Below are 18,187 nucleotides of genomic sequence, written 5' to 3' on the forward strand. Positions count from 1 at the left end.
GAATATAGCCAACATTTTATAACTATAAATCAAGAATAATCTTTAAAAATTGTAAATCACTAAGTTACATACCTGCAATTTATATGATATTGTAAATCAGCTATAGTTCAATTAAAAAAAGGTCAAAAAAAAACAAGCTATTTCCAGCAACTCAAAATCAGAAATAAAATCTTTCTGTAGATTAGACTGAATTTATTTGTACATAAAAGCACCTCAGACATTCTCAAACATCTGGTAAATGGGGTTACTGCAGTGGAAAGTTATAAACACAAGATCCAGAGTTGGTACAGTGTATCATGTAGCCCAATTTCTTTATTTGATTAAATTTGAATGCTTAAGTCTACATAGAAGAAAAGCTAAATGATGTGCCAAAATCATGTACCTCCAGGTAGGGGCAGAGCTGGTACTAGAAGTCTGCAAGTACTGCCTCTACTTGTTTACTGCATATCACTTTTAAAATACATGTCATATGAAATATATGCATAATACTACAATTAATACCAACCTTCACATCAATTATTTGCTTGGAGAATTGTTTTGGTATTAATGAAACATTAACATTACTATGAAACCTTGGGCAAATAAATTACTTAACCTCTCAGTTACTCATTATCTTCATCTGCAAAAGAGTGATAGATAAGAACCCTCTCAAATGTTAAAAAGCATTCTAAAGTATTTACATAACGCATTCTCAAGTATTTACAGCAGTGTCGGACACATCCTAATTTCTCAACATAAATTGTCTTTACTGCTGTGGCTGTTCCCTTTCTCCAGTCCATCTCTGTTTCCTTTCAACACATGGAAAATACATGAGAATCAGACTACTAGCATTTTTTTCTGAAACATAAATCAATTTGCTTGCCCTTGAGTGGACAGATGGTTCAATCTCAATTGGCCTATTCCAAGAACTCTTCTATGAACATGTACAAAGAGTCTCCTTCCACTTTGATATAATGGGACCTGACATGACTGTATGAGCTGGGTGCATCTAATGTGTTTTTCAATAAATAACGATGCCCACCATATTATTCAAATGCTTTCTACTAACTGCTATTCACACTCAGGTTTAGGTGTCAGAATTTAAAATCTCAGGACATGTTATTCTTAAATTTTCAGCTTACTTCAAGTCATTGAAATAACGGAATAAAAAAGGTCTGGATTCAAAATATGACTCAACCACACACTAGCTATGTGATCTTGGATAAACTAAACTCTCTAAGCCTCAGTTCAGCATTTGTTTAGCCGTGAAAATACACTTCACATAATTATTGCATGAGTTAAATGAAATCATACATCATTTGGCACAGTGTTCAACAAATAATGAAGTGTATAATAAACTATAGAACTTATTACTACTATTACCAGAAAACACATGTAGTACAACAATACGTCTCATATGGAACACATTTCTTTCTACCTTCTTATAAAGAAACTGTTTCATAATTTTAAAATTGGAAAACAAAATTAGCTTGCATTTTAAACTGAAATTGTATTGCTCTCGTTTCCTCCAGTATAAAAAATAAAGCAAAATACTCTGATAACTCTTCCATTAAAATAACCCTGTAGGGCCTTTAACAGCAAAGGAAGTTTAGTTTTATCAAGTTTCAAACTTAAGTAGAAACCCTTCAGCCACCACCAATAGAAACCTCTATAATACACTGGACTTGAGATTAAAAGGGTTTGTTCTAGAACTCTAACTTCCAAATATCCTAACTGAAAAGACAATTCTGAAATATCTCAAATCACCACATTTATTGCTCAAAAACAAAATTACTGAAAAGAAGTACACTTCTAAAAGCACTTTTATTATTTAATGATTAAGTTCTGGTCTTCACGGTAAGTCAATAGTCATTCTAAACTAAATACTACTCAAAAAATGACTATTTGATTGGAAAGATTTCTATAACAAAGCATACCTGTTGTAAGCCATTTCTTCCTTATACTCTTTCAAGTTAATAATATATGAACACTAAGGTTTTTAACAGTATTGTGCTCATCCCAGTAGATGACAGAAAAACTGAAATTCTAATTGTAAATGCATCACTCGTTTAAAAATGTGTTCAAAACCAATTTGACTCTCCTAAAACTAAACTACGGGGGCTGTTGAGGACAAGAAATTAGCAATGCCCTGCCAGTTTGAACACATCCCTGAAACCAAGCTTACTCACAACCACACAAACTGCTGTTGAATTTTGTGTGGTGACAATTTTGTCAACAGTGACACCCAGGCCACAGAGAAAGGAGAAAACAGTCGACAATGGACACCACAAACCAGAAGCCTACTGGGAAAAACGGAACATGGAAAATTCAGTGAGTCACAGATTTTACTTAGTACAGCGAGCGCACCATCAGCAAAACTGAGTGCACCAATCCCAACTTTCTCTTAATCCCCCAACACAATATTCAAGAATTAAAACTATTCATGCGGTCTAGATTTGCTCTTCTTCTGCCAGGCCTATGACACCCACGCAATCTCGCCCTTCCCTTCACCCCACCGTCGCTCAAATAAGGACAACGGCAGAAAAGGCTTCTCTAAGCAGCACACAATCCACGCCCACACGCCTGGGCCGAGCAGTATGACACTGACAGTTTTCGGTCCCTCCCGATCTCTCCAACTCGCGGCGCCTCCGCACACAATTCAGCAAAAGATGACAAGGGTAGAACCCACGCAAAGCGATGGCTTACTGTAGGACCTTCTGACCCTTCGCTCGGACAGGGAGGTGGGCCAAAGGAACGGTGCTCAGCTCAACCCAGTCACCGCACCACCACCCCCGCCTCGAATCTCCGAAAAAAGGCTGGGAAACCAACTCCCCTCCGGGGACAAAAAGGTGTCTCCAGCACTCCAGAGCCATCCCAGCCACTGCACCAGGAAACCAAGGGGATCAGGCGGTGAGAAGGGGTCAGCGCTCAGCCAGGCAGGAGCCCGACTAGCCGCCGCCGCCGAACTGGTAGGCCACTCGGCGGGAGGCGGAGGCGCCTGGGAGAGGCAAGCGAGGTAATCGGAAGCGTATTTCCCAGGGAAAAGCTCAGCGCGCCTCCCTTCTGCCGAACCTTCCCAATGACCCTCATTTTGAGCCCTCTACCTTCAAGTAGAAACGGGCAAAGCCCGGCGCTGGCGTCCACCTCGGCCAGTTTCGGCCACCACCGCGCAGTCCGCCTCCGGAGCGGACAGCAGCAGCCAGTGACAGAGCGATGAGCCCGGCCAACTCCTTCCCATCAAACCCCGCGCTCCCGCCGCCGGCCAATCGGCGCCGCGGCCGGTGCGCGCCGCTCCCTCGTCACGTGACCGTGACTAGGGCGGGCAGTTGGGGGAAGAGGCAGGCGGTTGGCGGGAGGAGATCCGTGCATCCCTGTGGCTTCCGCAGCCAAGTGGGGTGCTCGTCGTCGTGTCTTACAGGTGGAGTGTCATTTGTTTTGACTCTTACCAACAGTTACTTCTTACTCCTCCTCTGCCTCCTGTTTTTCTTTTGCAGAAAGTCTTACTGACTAAAGAAAACCCCGAAATTGGTCCTGATGGCCCTAGACCGCCGCGAGAGAGAGGACTGGGTTTGACGGTGGAGATAGGTGCACCTGGACACGAGCCCGCCCTGAAGAGTGCGGGATCTGCTGTCATCCAGCCGGCAGCGGAGCCAGTTAATACTACACAGCTAAGCAGAGACGGGTTCCCAGACAAGCGAGTGAAGAAATTCAGCCTGGACTCCAGGACTGCTGGAGACTTTTATGACTCATGGACTTCAAAAAGGGTCCTTTGATGACTGGGCCGCTTACCTCACCAATTATGTGGTAAACGTCAACTGCCCGAGGATGTTGCTTTCAAACCGGTGGCTTAACAACATAAACTGAGTTTTCTATCTTAAAACGCTTAAGAACACTCCCTTAGCAGGTCTTGGTACTAGGCCCACGAATAAACCACCTAGGTTTTATTTGCCTTAGATTTGAAACGTTGGCTAAAGTGCCTTAAATTTACTAGTCAACTGAGAATGACAAGTCTCAATAACAAATAGTACTTGAATCACACAAGGTAATGTTGGAGAAGCAGAGAAACTTCAGCAAAAGTTCTTGTCACGATTTACCCCTGTGTGCAAACGTTTTTCATGGGATTTTTCTATTTTGTTCAGTTACATACACATTTTAAGTGCCCATGGTATTTTAAAGAGTATAATCGTTGTATTATGCTATGTTTAAACTTTGACAACCAAACAGGTAAATTATGAAAAGAAAGCATAATATTTAGTTGGTAAGAGTAATTTATTATATTGGAAGCTACCAGATCATTCATTGTAGAGTTGCTTAACTGCTAAAATGTTTAGTTACAGCTTCGTAAATGTGAGGGGAAGGAAACCAAAGTTTCTTCTCATACTCTGGGTAAGACACCTTACATATCTGAAAGAAAATGAAATATTTCGCTTATTTTGTTTTGGAAATTTAACCATTTTGTTTTTCATCCTTTCTTATTTTAAAGTTTAAAAAAAAGCAACTTAGAGAATGAACTTTTGGTTACCATGGGGGAAGGGTAGTGGGGAGAGATGGTTAGGCAGTGTGGGACTGACATGTACACACTGCTATATTTAAAATATGTAACTACCAAGGACCTATGTATAGCATAGAGAACTCTGCTCAGTATTATATAACAGCCTAATGGGAAAAGAATTTGGATATGTGTATGTATTTAAAATAAATAATTGAAAGGCCTGTGCAGTTTTGCAAATACAGCTCCTCACCTCAGGACAATCTCTTTTCCTAAAAGAACAAGGAAGAGATACTTTCTATTTGCTAATGATTTGTTTTCTAGTTTTAATTGATCCATCAAGGCTTACTGAAAAGAGGACAGAAACAGGTGGGGAAAAACAAAAGCACTAACTGGGTGCAAGAAATTCCAAACACCTAATCCTGAGACAAAATACCTTAGGTAGTTGATATAAAAGAGGAGAAATTTGGCCTGACAAGGGGAGACAGAGGAGTATTAATTAGACCATTAACTTTTTTAACCCTCCCAATAACCTTTTAAGGTAATTATCAGTTTTCAAATGAAACTGAAAAGAAAAAGGAACTGAATAAAAATTATACATATATTGTTGAAAGTAATGCTATCCTTCTCTATATCACTGCCTCCTCTATATCAAGTGGTAAGAGTTTGTAGGCAAAGTGAGAGAAGATATTAGAAACAAAACGATCAGCATATGCACTATATGGCTGAACTAAGGCTCCCAATAGTCATTCCAAATATTTATTGAAGACAAGACCATGTGTTAAGTGCTGAGAATACAGAGATAAGTAAAATAGCTTCCCAATAGCCACTGACCGGAGAAGGCAATGGCAACCCACTCCAGTGTTCTTGCCTGGAGAATCCCAGGGGCGGCTGAGCCTGGTGGGCTGCCGTCTATGGGGTCACACAGAGTCGGACACGACTGAAGCGACTTAGCAGCAGCAGCAGCAGCAATTCAACAAATAAGTGAGCCACATTTATTTAGATAGATAAATGAAAGTTGCAAGAAATAGGTGCTCTGAGAGCTTAGTGTCAGTCATTTATCTGGTCAGGAAAGTTAGGTAAGGCATGCTTGAGGAGGTCACCTGGAATACAGATCTGAAGGATGAGAAACTGAAGAAAGGAGAAAAGGAAACAGAGGGAACAGTACGTGTACAGCCTTTTGTCGGGAATGAACAGTGCAAGCCCAAGGGTCTGAAAGGAGTCATTGTGACTAGAGCATAGTTTGCAGGGAGAGCAGGCTAAGCAGGACTTGCTTGGCCATACTGAAAACAAAATGGGGTAGAGATTTAACCTGATCAGATCTGTGTTTGGAAAAGCTTATTGCAGCTGCAGTGTGGAGATATGAACAGGGTCCATCTTGGACCAGTTAGGATCTTTGAATCATGGCTAATGTTGGTAGTAAGTAGTTCAGGTGGATTGGGATGAGCACAAGGAGATGGAGGCAAGTGGGGAAAATGGAACAATTTAGGAAGTGAAATAGGTCTAGGGAATGGTTTAGGTAAAGTAGAGTGGAATGAATGGGGATTGAGGGAGAGGAAGGAGTCATGACAGGATATCTGGCAGGCACAGTGGATAGAAAGCAATGTTCACTGAGGTGTGGAGAACACTGAGAGAGAGTCAGATTTGGGGGGAGACGGTGGCTTCAATTGATTTCAACAGGTTGAGTCTCAGATGTTTTCATGACTTCAGGGAGAGATGTCACATAAACAGATCTATGGGTCTGCAGCACTGAGAAATCTGACCTAGAGAAAAAGTGTTCGGGTTTGTAATGTGTTCTTTTTCACAAAGTACTTATTTTTTCAAAATGCAACTATTATAAGTATTGTGGAAAAACAAAATAAAAAGTATAAGTCTCTAAAGCTGTTTGCCAAACTTCTTTTCACATTATCTGGGGCCTTCATTAAAAAAAAAAAAAGTTCTCTAGTATGAGGCATCAAATTTTGGAATTTTAACAAGTGCCACCAGTGAGTCTTCTTCTCAGGGAGTTTCTCTGGGCAGTGGTACTGCAGTGCCAGAGGCCACCTGCATAAGAGTTATCCTGCTGCTGCTGCTGCTAAGTCGCTTCAGTCCTGTCCAACTCTGTGCGACCCCTTAGACGGCAGCCCACCAGGCTCTGCCGTCCCTAGGATTCTCCAGGCAAGAATACTGGAGTAGGCTGTCATTTCCTTCTCCAGTGCATGAAAGTGAAAAGTGAAAGTGAAGTCACTCAGTCATGTCTGACACTTTGCGACCCCATGGACTGCAGCCCACCAGGCTCCTCTGCCCATGGGATTTTCCAGGCAAGAGTACTGGAATGGGTTGCCATTGCCTTCTCCGGAGAGTTATCCTAAGTGCTTATTAAAAGCACATCCCTCTAGGGATTCGAGGACAGGAGAAAGGAAGATGATGCAGCACCAGATAGTCCAAGATTTCACCCTCCATCTTTGACAGAAGTGTCCTATGTGCTCCATCAGGCCGTTCAGAGGAAAGCTGGTGTCCTTTGTTGAATGATGCGAATGTGAGCACCAGGCAGCCCTGACAGGCTGCTGTGCCAGCTTTCCTGGCTCCTAGCCCAGGCCTCCCGCCCTGCCCACTGACATGGTGCTCAGCCTGCTCCAGTGCTCTCTTTTTCTGCCACTCCCATCAGACCTTGTCCTTCCCTCCCTGGGGAAGGTGCTATGGGTGTTATGTTCCATATACTCCTACCAATTCAGGGGTTTCTTTTAGCCAATCTGGCCAGGGTTGAGAGGGAAATAGGTTCGAATGCTATGTTTCACTTTCAACAAATTCTCAAGAACTTAATTTGTAAGCATTTTGTTTTTTAAAGACTGAATTGTTTGTTCTCTGTGTAGTCTCACTGTAGCATCTCTTTTTCTCTATGAAGCACTGTAGATATAGAGGAATAATCAGAAAGTAAGAGGGGAAAAGAGATTAGAATTATTTTTTTGATAGGAAATATAGCAAACAGATGTATACTACTTAAAGACTATAACCCAAACACTCATGTAACCCACACTGGGTCAAAAAGTAGAACGTTACCAACACCCCAAAAGGCCCCAAAGTGCCCCTTCCTTTATAACCCCCAAGTACCTAGCGTTAATAAACACTATCATGATTATTAAAATATTGACTTCCTTGCTTTTCTTTATAGTTGTATTGCTTAATTACTCACTCAAACAGTATATTTCATGCCTGGTTTTTAACTCAATGTAAATTGAGTCATAGAGTAAATTTTTTTTTCATGTCTTGATTTCTTTTACCCAAAGTTATGTCTTTAAGATTCATCCACGTGGTTGTAGGTTTTTATTCACTTTTCTTTAATTGTAGGTATTAATTTCAGGGAGAATAATATCCTTCAACATGAGCCTTCCCTTTCTGGCTTATGGTATGACTCCACATTTGTTCAGGTGTGCCCATGTGTTTTCCAAAAAAATTTTTCATCACATGAGTTTCATACCTTTATAGTAGGTAGAATTCTAAAGATGGCCCTCCAAGATTCCCATCCCCTGATTAATCAATAAAACGATAGTATAAATACTGCTGTGAGGATTTCTGCAGATGTAAAAGAGGTAACTCTGACCTCCAGAGAATCCAGGCTCCAGGGACTGCACCTTGAAGGATGTGTTTGGGTTGGAGGGCCCATGTGTGGACCAGGAGGTGAGCAGGCTCCACTCTAAAACTAGCCTCTAGAATCAGCTTTCTGGCCTGAGGCTGTTCTGTGCATCCTTGGTGGACGCAGATGGCAGATGCTGCCATGCCTGGGCCCTGCACCAGGCTAAACTGCATGCTGTTAACTACACGTTAGCTGCAGCGTGCCTGAATTTCTGATCTACAGAACTGTGAGATAATAAATGAGTGTTATTTTAAGATGCTAACATTGTGGTAATGTGTTACAGCAGCAAAAGAAAATTAATATGCACCTTTGTTATTGAGCAGAAATCTTCTTGGTGGCTTATCAAGTAAGCCTTCCTTGAAGTAGGATGATAACCACAGAGGTCACACTACTCAAGACCTGCTGCTGAGACTGCTTCACCATTTAGAATCCAGACTAAAAATGCACCTGTATCTACACCTGCCTCTGAAGCTACGTTTGATAGATAGACAGTGCTTGGGAGGAGAAGGACGGCAAGTCAGGGAAAGCACAGCACCAAAAGCCAAGAGCTTAGGATGCCACAAAAGGAGTTCCACAGCTTCTCAGCCTGTTTGCTTGTATCACGTTTAGATGAGTCCAGCCCACACTCCAGAAGCAAATGAGCACTAAATGTGGTTCCCATGTTTCAATAAGAGAGAGGGGACGTAAAGTCTAGATAGCTGTGAAATAACTGAAATTAAATATTGACATCAAGTCTAACACTAAAGATTCCTATTATGATAAGTAACGCATAATTCCAGAGACCAATTGTGTCTGAAAGGCATAATTTAAAATTAGAATGCAAAGTATCCTGGCATGTAGATAATTCCATGTGAGTCCAAACTAATTATTGTAAAAGAAAGAAACATCTCCTTCTTGAAAAGAAAAAAAACACTTTGCCTGTTCTGGAAAATATATATAAACTAAGGTAAAATAAATTATTGGCTTGCTGTCCAGCAAGTCCAAAAAAGATGGCATTCTAATGCTTCCTGAAAAATGAGGGTACACATGGCAAATCAGGGATCTGGTGAAACTTGAGTCTTCTCTTGTATGCATGTAAAGCTTACACATAAAACAAGGAAGATATAGCTTTCGCTAATTCACACTGAGATTTATTTTTAATAAGAGTCATAAGAGTACATGGGATTTTACAAATCATAAAATATAGAAGACAAATTTTCTGCCTTGAGCTTAGTAAAACACGTGTAGGTGGTAGCTAATAGGAAAAATATTAAGTCATGATGATTTACGGGTGATCACCAATGGGAGACTGGGTATATTAAAAAAAAATGTCTTATGAAAACAGAGAATTGGGAAATCCCAGGGATTGGAAAAAAAAGCTTGAAGGAAGAATGAAAGATGTGAGAAATTAAAGAGAAAGTTCTAAGAAATGAGGAAGGAGAAAAAACTGAAGATAAAAATAGAAGAAAAGACTTGCTGCTGTGAGGCATGAGCAAATACATGAGAAAAAAATGTAGGATTGATTTGCTTGGCAAACTTCTGAAAATAGACAACCAGAAATCCTAACTATACAATTCATTTCTTAGAAAGGTTAAGAGCTAAATTTCCCAAACAGTAGACCCTAAACCAAACTTCTTGCTCAAACTATATTATTCCATCTGTAACATTTGTATATATAAATAAAATTCCATACAACTCTATATGCAGCTGAATTGTGAACAACTCAAAGCTTATGAATATTTTTGAGCTATAATGAACAGGGATTGGGGGCAGGAGGAGAAGGGGACCACAGAGGATGAGATGGCTGGATGGCAACACCGACTCGATGGACATGGGTTTGGGTGGACTCCAGGAGTTGATGATGGACAGGGAGGCCTGGCATGCTGCAGTTCGTGGGGTCAGAAAGAGTTGGACACGACTGAGTGACTGAACTGAACTGAACCGAGCTGATAATGCACAAGAAACTTCGTGTTAGACTATAAATTCAAAAGCACTAGTTTTCTTAACATATACATATGTTCTAGAAAAGTCTGAGTGCTATGGCAATACTGATATCAGACCCAATATTTCTCTCCAAGATAAGGGCGAACTTACTGTGTAGTGTATTCAGGGCACAAACCACCTCCCTGTGCTACCTTTGTAGACACAGCAGCTCTACAGTTTTCTCTTTATTATCCAAATAGGTCATACTCAGGAAATTATCTGTTCAAAACATTTGCCGATTTTTAAATGGCATTATTTGCCTTTTTATTAATGAGTTTACTATACCTTTACAGTGGATTAGTGGAAAAGAATCTGCCTGCAATGCAGGAGACCTGGGTTTGATCCCTGCATCAGGAAGATCTCCTATTAGAAGGGAATGGCTACCAACTCCAGTATTCTTGCCTGGAGAATTCCATGGACAGAGGAGCCTGGCGGGCTAGAGTCCATGCAGTCCCAAAGAGTCCAGTACATTGAACAACTAACACTTTTATTTTTTTTCACATACCTTTACAGTAAACAAAGGAGGTGGTGTGAGTCCTCCAGCTTCGCTCTTCTTGAAAATTGTTTTGGCTATCCTAGTTCTATATGAAGTTTTAAGTAAATGTATCAATTTCTAGGAAAAACTTTGTTCTGATTTTTATTGGGATTGCGTTGAATACATAGATTAGCTTGAGGAAAAGTGGCATATTAACAATACTGAGTCTTCCAATCCAAAGACAGAGTATTTCTTTCTATCTATTTGGATATTCTTTGATTTCTTTCATCATTATTTTATAGTTTTCAGCATACATGTCCTGCATATTTTTGCTATATTTATGTCTAAGTATTTTAATGACTTTGGTACTGTTTTAAATGATACTGTGCTTTAAAATTTGATTCCCAAATATTTGTTGGCAATATGTAGAAATAAAACATTTTTGTATTTTGACCTTTTATCCTGTGACTTCTCTAAAATGGTTTGTTAGTACTAGGAGGTTTTCTATAAATTTCTTGGTATTTTCTGTGTAGAAGAATCACAAAGTTTTAACAGAGTTTTTTTTTTTTTCTTCCTTTCTAATCTGCTTTTTTCGTTTGTTTCTCATACTTTCTTGCACTATATGATACTTCTAGTACAATATTGAATAGAAGTAGTGAAAGCAGACATCCTTGCTTTGTTCCTAATCTTAAGGGGAAACATTCAGTCTTTCAATTTTAGTATAATAGATGTAAATATTTTGTAAATCTTTTTATTAGATTAAGGAAGTCCCTTCTTAGTTTGCAGAAAGTATTTATCATGATGTTGAATGTTTATGTAGTTAGGATTTCCAGTTGTCTAATTTCAGAGGTTTACCAATCAAATCAATCCTTTATTTTTTGTAGGAATTCCATTTTTTGTATGGAATTTTATTTATAGATGGGATAATATAGTTTGATATTGAATGTTGAATTTTGTCAAATGCTTTTTCTGCGTCTATTGAGATGATCACATAGTTTTTCTTCTTTAGTGAGTCGATATGATGAATGATATTGATTTTCAAATCTTGAATCCTATAATAAGCTGTAACCACAAGCATAATAATCCTCAATGAGTTCTGAATGCTTTGAGTGAATTATTGAATGTGAATATAGATTGGTGTCAGAAATCTAGAGCACTGAACCCTCAAATTTCACATTTTGACTAACTATAAGTAGCATGCAAAAAAAGCAGAGACATTACTTTGCCAACAAAGGTCCATTTGGTCAAGGCTATAGTTTTTCCAGTGGTCATGTATGGATGTGAGAGTTGGACTGTGAAGAAAGCTGAGCGCCAAAAAATTGATGCTTTTGAACTGTGGTGCTGGAGAAGACTCTTGAGAGTCCCTTGGATTGCAAGGAGATCCAACCAGTCCATCCTAAAGGAGATCAGTCCTGGGTGTTCATTGGAAGGACTGATGCTGAAGCTGAAACTCCAGTACTTTGGCTACCTCATGTGAAGAGTTGACTTATTGGAAAAGACCCTGATGCTGGGAGGGATTGGGGGCAGGAGGAGAAGGGGACAACAGAGGATGAGATGGCTAGATGGCATCACTGACTCAATGGGCATGAGTTTGAGTAGACTCCGGGAGTTGGTGATGGACAGGGAGGCCTGGCATGCTGCGATTCATGGGGTCGCAAAGAGTTGGACATGACTGAGCAACTGAACTGAACTGAACTGAACTGAGGTAGCATGCAATCAACATATTTGTATTCAAGAACACAAGTTTCATCTCTTCTTCTGTCTTCACTATCTGTAGGTCATGGTCCCAGTATTAGTTTGGGGGGTTCTTTTGTTTTGATTGATTGATTGATTTTTTAAATTTATTTGCTAGGCTATTTTATATTTTTTCATGTACCACTTAAAAGTTAGTCTGAGATTTGAGATTTGTAGATCCATTTACAAAGACTTAGCTATATAACTTGGGTCTGTCCCACTGTGGTAAAATAAAAAATATAAAATATACATTTGGGCTTTGTTCCAGGTTCTTGTCATAGAACTCCTAAAACCTTGGAATCTCGTATATGATAAGAATGCATTTGATATGTTGATGAGATGATTCTTGGCTGAGGGGCTCCTAGATAATTTCAGAATGGGAGCAGATCACCAGAAAGACAAACCTTGATTAGAAGCTTAGAACATTCAGATCCATCTCCCAACTTCCAGGGAAGGGATAAGGGCTGGAGATTGAGTTAATCACCAATGGCCAAAGTTTAATCAATCATGCCTACATAATGAAACCTTCATAAAAATCTCGAACCTATGAGTTGAGAAATCTTCCAGATTGGTAAACATGTTGTACTAGGAAGAGAGTACACCTGGAGAGGGTGTGGGAGCTCCAAACCACCCACTTTCCCCATACTTTGCCTTATATGCATTTCTCTCATTCAGCTATTCCTTTGTAATAAACTAGTTGCTGCTGTTGTTCACTCATTCGGTCACATCCGACTCTTTGAGACTCCATGGACTGCAGCACGCCAGGCTTCCCTGTCCATCACCATTTCCAGGAGCTTGCTCAAACTCATGTCCATTGAGTCAGTGATGGCATCCAGCCATTTCATCCTCTGTCATCCCCTTCTCCTCCTGCCTTCAATCCTTCCAAGCATCAGAGACTTTTCTGATGAGTCAGCCCTTCACATCAGGTGACCAAAGTATTGTAGTTTCCACTTCAGCATCAGTCCTTCCAATGAGTATTCAGGATTGATTTCCTTTAGGATTGACTTGTTGGATCTCCTTGCAGTCCAAGAGTCCTTGGAGACTCCTTGCAGACTCAACAGTCTTCTCTGACACCACAGTTCAAAAGCATCAATTCTTTGGCACTCAGCCTTCTTTATGGTTCAACTCTTCCATCCATATGTGACTACTGGAAAACCATAGCTTTGACTGTACAGAACTTTGTTGGCAAAGTAATGTCTCTGCTTTTTAATATGCTGTCTAGGTTTGTCATAGCCTTTCTTTCAAGGAATGAGCATCTTTTAATTTCATGGCTGCAGCACCATCTGCAGTGATTTTGAAGCCCAAGAAAATAAAGTCTGTTACTGTTTCCACTATTTTCCCATCTATTTGCCATGAAGTGATAGGACCAGATGCCATGATCTTCGTTTTTTGGATGTTGAGTTTTAAGCCAGCTTTTTCACTCTTCTCTTTCACTTTCATCCAGAGGCTCTTTAGTTCCTCTTCACTTTCTGCCATAAAGCAGAAATAAACTGGTACTAGTGAGTGAAATATTTTCCTTAGTTCTATGAGTTGATTGAGCAAATTATTAAACCTGAGGGAGGGAGGTTATGGGAACCCTGATTTGTAGCTGTAAGACAGAAGCATGGGTAACCTGGGGACCCAATAGTTTTGTGACTGGCATCTGAAGTGAGGGCAATCATCCAGGCGTGCATGCATGCTAAGTTGCTTCACTTGTGTTCAACTTTTTGTGACCCTATGGACTGTAGCCTGCCAGGCTCCTCTGTCTATGGGATTCTCCAAGCAAGAATACTGGAGTGGGTTGCCATGCTCTCCTCCAGGGGATCTTCCTGACCCAGTGATCGAACCCACATTTCCTGTGGCTCCTACATTCTAGGCAGCTTCTTTACTGCTGAGCCATTGTGAAGTCCAATCTTCCGGGACCTAGCCCTTAACCCTGTGGCATCTGATGCTAATTTATGATAATTAGTGTCAGAATTGAGTTGAATTGTAGGGCACTCAGTTGATGTCCAGAGAGTGAGAAAATTGGTTCATTGTAAAGAAAAAAAAAAACCCACACCTTTGGTGTCAGATGTATTGTGAGTAAAATACCTCACCCACTCGTGTGCAATTCAATGATGTCAGCTGGCATTATGCTGGTTTATCACAGATTTGGGGGAATCATCTTCTCTAAGTCTCTCCCTTCCAGGGTTTCCCTCCCATTCTCCAGCCCTCTGAAGCCTTGTTTTCTGATCTTCTGGCCAGAAAGGTGGGATTTCTCTTGGATTTCTAGATGTCCATGTTGCTGCCAGTTTCCCACAGTTGGGGCGACCCACTGGGCAAGGCAGTGGGTGAGAAGAAAGGTTCTAAAAAAAAATGGGAATGCTCTCTACCTTCTCTGGCCCTCAGATCCCCTTTCTCAACTCTTCTGGATAGAAAGACAGAAAACCCACTGCTTTAACTCCACTATAGTTCAGCCCTCTGTAAGACACAAACAAAAAAGGAAGTAAAAGAAGAGAGAAAAGAGTGCTAACCCCCATAATCTCTGGCCCACAGGGATCCCCTTTTCTGGTCTTATGGACAGAAAGATAGGATTTCTCTGAGTTTTAGCTGTCTGTAGTACTGATGTGCCAGTTGTACCAGGAGCCTACACTTAAGACCATGAGCAAGAAAAAGGCAAAATATGGGAAATTCACCGCCATACAGCTCACTTCTCCAGGTTTTGACTCCTTTCCCCAATCTGCCTGCTTTTCTTTACTTTCCAAAGTCCTCAGAGAGTTGCTTTTTGCATTTCATGTAGTGTTTTTAGATATAATCAGCAGAAAGATAAGCTTTAGTAGGCTTATAATTTGACCACATCAGTTTAGCCTGCTAGTTTTTCATTGACTCTTCATGTGACAATAATTTTATAATATTTTCTATAAAGAGTAGAAAGATAATCCAGTCTTTTGTTGATTTAAATGGTTTGCATTATTGATTGTTTTAGGAAAACATTTCAGCTTTCTGTTAATATGTAAATTTCGAGAATGGCTATCAAGTGTGGGAAAAGTGCTACCACATTGCTAGTTTTTTTCATCTAGGCACCATAAAATGTCAGAGTTTTCACATTTCTTTGTGCAGTAATTAATCAAAAATAGTCTGAATCAATAACAGTTATTACTCATTCTTGATGTCTTTGTTGCAATAGCATACTATGAGTTTTATATTACTTTTTGCAATGTAATCATTTTGTGTCAAATCAAAGAGTTATAGATCCTTTTCTATTGTGTTCATGTGATTCTTCCCTCTCATTAACTGCATTATCAAACTATACAGGAGCCTATTCATCAGTTCTATTTGAAATGTATCTCTTCCTTTGGTTAATTCCTGCCTTTGGTGACAATTTCAAATCTTTTTGTTGTTGTTACAAATACATCTTGATGTCAGAATAATTTCTATTGACTTAATTGCTTACCTTTTCCACTTTTGTTTTATATTCCATTAATTTTTATCTGAATTTTTTCTCAATTTTTTATAAATAGATTTAAAGATGAAGAAAAATGGTCCCCTTTATATAATTCAAATATAGTGACTGCAATTTCTTAAATATCTTATAGAAACATTTTAAAGTGTCTTTCTATATTACAGTTATAGTGATGTATTTGCTGGGTGTCAAGTTTTTGAATAAGCTTTTTGGTTTACTTTTGTGTTGGGGGTTTCCTTCCAAATCTTCGAAAAATGTATTTTAGAGCCTATAAAATTTCCTTTACCCATGTTGCAAAGCTTGAATAACTTTACAGTGGATAACCCATTGTATTACCCTTAGACTTTTTTTAAAATCTAAGTTGATATGTTTATGTAAAATACTCCATTTATGAGAGGAAATTGAAATGAAAATAGCTGTCGTAAAATGCCAACATGGTTAACAACTGTGGAAGCAGCCTTTTCTCTTACAGATTAAAGGAATAAACTGCACATGGTATACATCCTGCATGCTTATTAATATCTTTAAAGAGTGCTGGGAGCCCTTTTCCTCACCTATGTCTAGACAGACAACACTCCATGAATGTTTTCAACCACAGGTTACTATTTCCAAAAGTTATTTCACATTGTTGGATAAAGCCAAAGGCAGGTTTTCAGTTGGTGAAAAATGTCAAAATCATATATAGAGTTTTCGATCACAGCAGTAGAGCACAACAATGGCCAGCTAATCAGTGTCAGACACATCTGGCCTAGAATCTACAAAAATGGAGTAACATTTGGTTTCTGGTTTATTTATCTGTTAACCCTTCTGTTATGTATTTTCCCATTACTTCTATGCATTCTTCATAAACTGTTACTCCCCCCCCCCCCATTTTGGGCATTTTTCCAAGTTCTCATGCAAAAATGAATTAAATTTAATAGTTATTTCTAGGATCCCCATTAAATTTCTGTTATTTGAATGATTATATCTCATCATGACCTCTGAAATTCACCTTAAAAATGCAATAACCTCAACTACTTCTTTTCAGCACTTCAAAATAATTTGGAATGTTCTTACTCAGCTGGTTTTTGATTTATGGGTAATCTAAGAAAAGATAGTTGTCTTGTGCTCCATAGAATAGTCACAGCTTTTGAGGGCTATCAATAAATTCATTTAGTCTGAAAAACCATCCAGTGCATGTAATGTCTGTCTTGTTGAAAATAATTTACAAATGAAACAATATTTATGATCTTTTTTTGCTTGGGATAAACTAGCCAGAATCTCATAAGAGTATGACTCTTTAAAACTTTTTTTCAAAATATCTTTTTGAGAAACATCTCTCTTGCTCATTTTATGTTCTGTTTGATTCTATATAAATATTATTGGGCTCACAATTTTGAAGGAAAACGTGGTCTTTAATTAAAATACTGAATGACATTATTACTTTTTAGCAATAGGGCCATAATAAAAAAAACCACAGTTCTTATTAAAGTCAATGAAGTCATAAACATGAAGCTGCTGCCAACATTTGCAGACTATACAAATTGTATTTTGCTTGATTATTTTCTGTTTCTCCAGATTTTTCATTTCCTCTTTGGGAGTGCCCTGATTCTCATAATCTTTATCTCTTCCATTGTCACTATAATCATCTATATTTTCTTGCCTTTAATGGATCCTTCCTTTTCTTTATGATTTTGGCATTTGTAGCATGTATTCCAAGATAATAAGAAATCTTTTGGTATTTTGAAGCTTTTGTGAGTCTTCAGTTTAAATTTTTGGCTTCTAAGAAGGACACTTTCTTAATGAAAATTCAAATTTCAACTTAAAATTTTACTCATCTGATGATTGAAAGAATTTTCCACAAACTGTCTTCTAGTCCATACATTGAAAATCTTGTTTCTCCTCCACTAGCAAGCTATTCCCATGATCCAGGTAACACTCATCTGGCAGAAGCCCCTGGCCCTTGCACCTTCATATCACCATGCCAAGTGAGTTGGCAGAAAGGGCAACTGAAGTAAGCTGAGAGGTTATTCTTACCCTGAGATGGTTAGCAAGAAGCACAGGAGTGGCTGTGAAACATGTGAATATATCCCACAAATAGAAAACATACAAGAACTATACAAAAAAGATCTTCATGACCCAGGTAATCACGATGGTGTGATCACGCACCTAGGGCCAGACATCCCGGGAAGTCAGGTGGGCCTTAGAAAGCATCACCATAAACAAAGTTAGTGGAGGTGATGGAATTCCGATTGAGCTATTTCAAATCCTAAAAGATGATGCTGTGAAAGTGCTGCTGTCAATACACCAGGAAACCTGGAAAACTCATCAGTGGCCACAGGACTGGAGAAGGTCAGTTTTCATTCCAATCCTATCCCAAAGCAAGGCAATGCCAAAGAATGTTCAAAGTACCAGACAACTGCAGTCATTTCACACACTAGCAAAGTAATGCTCAAAATTCTCCAAGCCAGGCTTCAACAGTACGTGAGCTGTGAAGCTCCAGATGTTCAAGATGGATTTAGAAAAAGCAGAGGA

At 39.4% G+C, this 18,187-nt stretch overlaps 1 protein-coding gene and 1 long non-coding RNA gene across 7 annotated transcripts in view; both read right to left on the reverse strand.

The window, feature by feature from the left end:
* LNPK (lunapark, ER junction formation factor) overlaps nt 1-3,211 on the reverse strand; it is an 87,462-nt gene extending 84,251 nt beyond the window's left edge. For 5 of the 6 annotated variants that reach the window (XM_065931797.1, XM_065931794.1, XM_065931792.1 and 2 more), the window contains exon 1: nt 3,084-3,211. The gene's annotated coding sequence lies outside the window, so the exon portion shown is untranslated. Of the gene's footprint in view, nt 1-72; nt 101-3,083 lie in introns of all 6 variants that reach the window. The other variant, XM_065931793.1, reaches the window with a different exon arrangement.
* The window catches only part of LOC136163487 (uncharacterized), a 490,623-nt gene that overhangs the window by 230,966 nt on the left and 241,470 nt on the right, over nt 1-18,187 (reverse strand). The gene's annotated exons all lie outside the window — the stretch shown is intronic.

The sequence above is a fragment of the Muntiacus reevesi genome, chromosome 3 (assembly GCF_963930625.1).
Source record: "Muntiacus reevesi chromosome 3, mMunRee1.1, whole genome shotgun sequence".
Taxonomy (NCBI): Eukaryota; Metazoa; Chordata; class Mammalia; order Artiodactyla; family Cervidae; genus Muntiacus; species Muntiacus reevesi.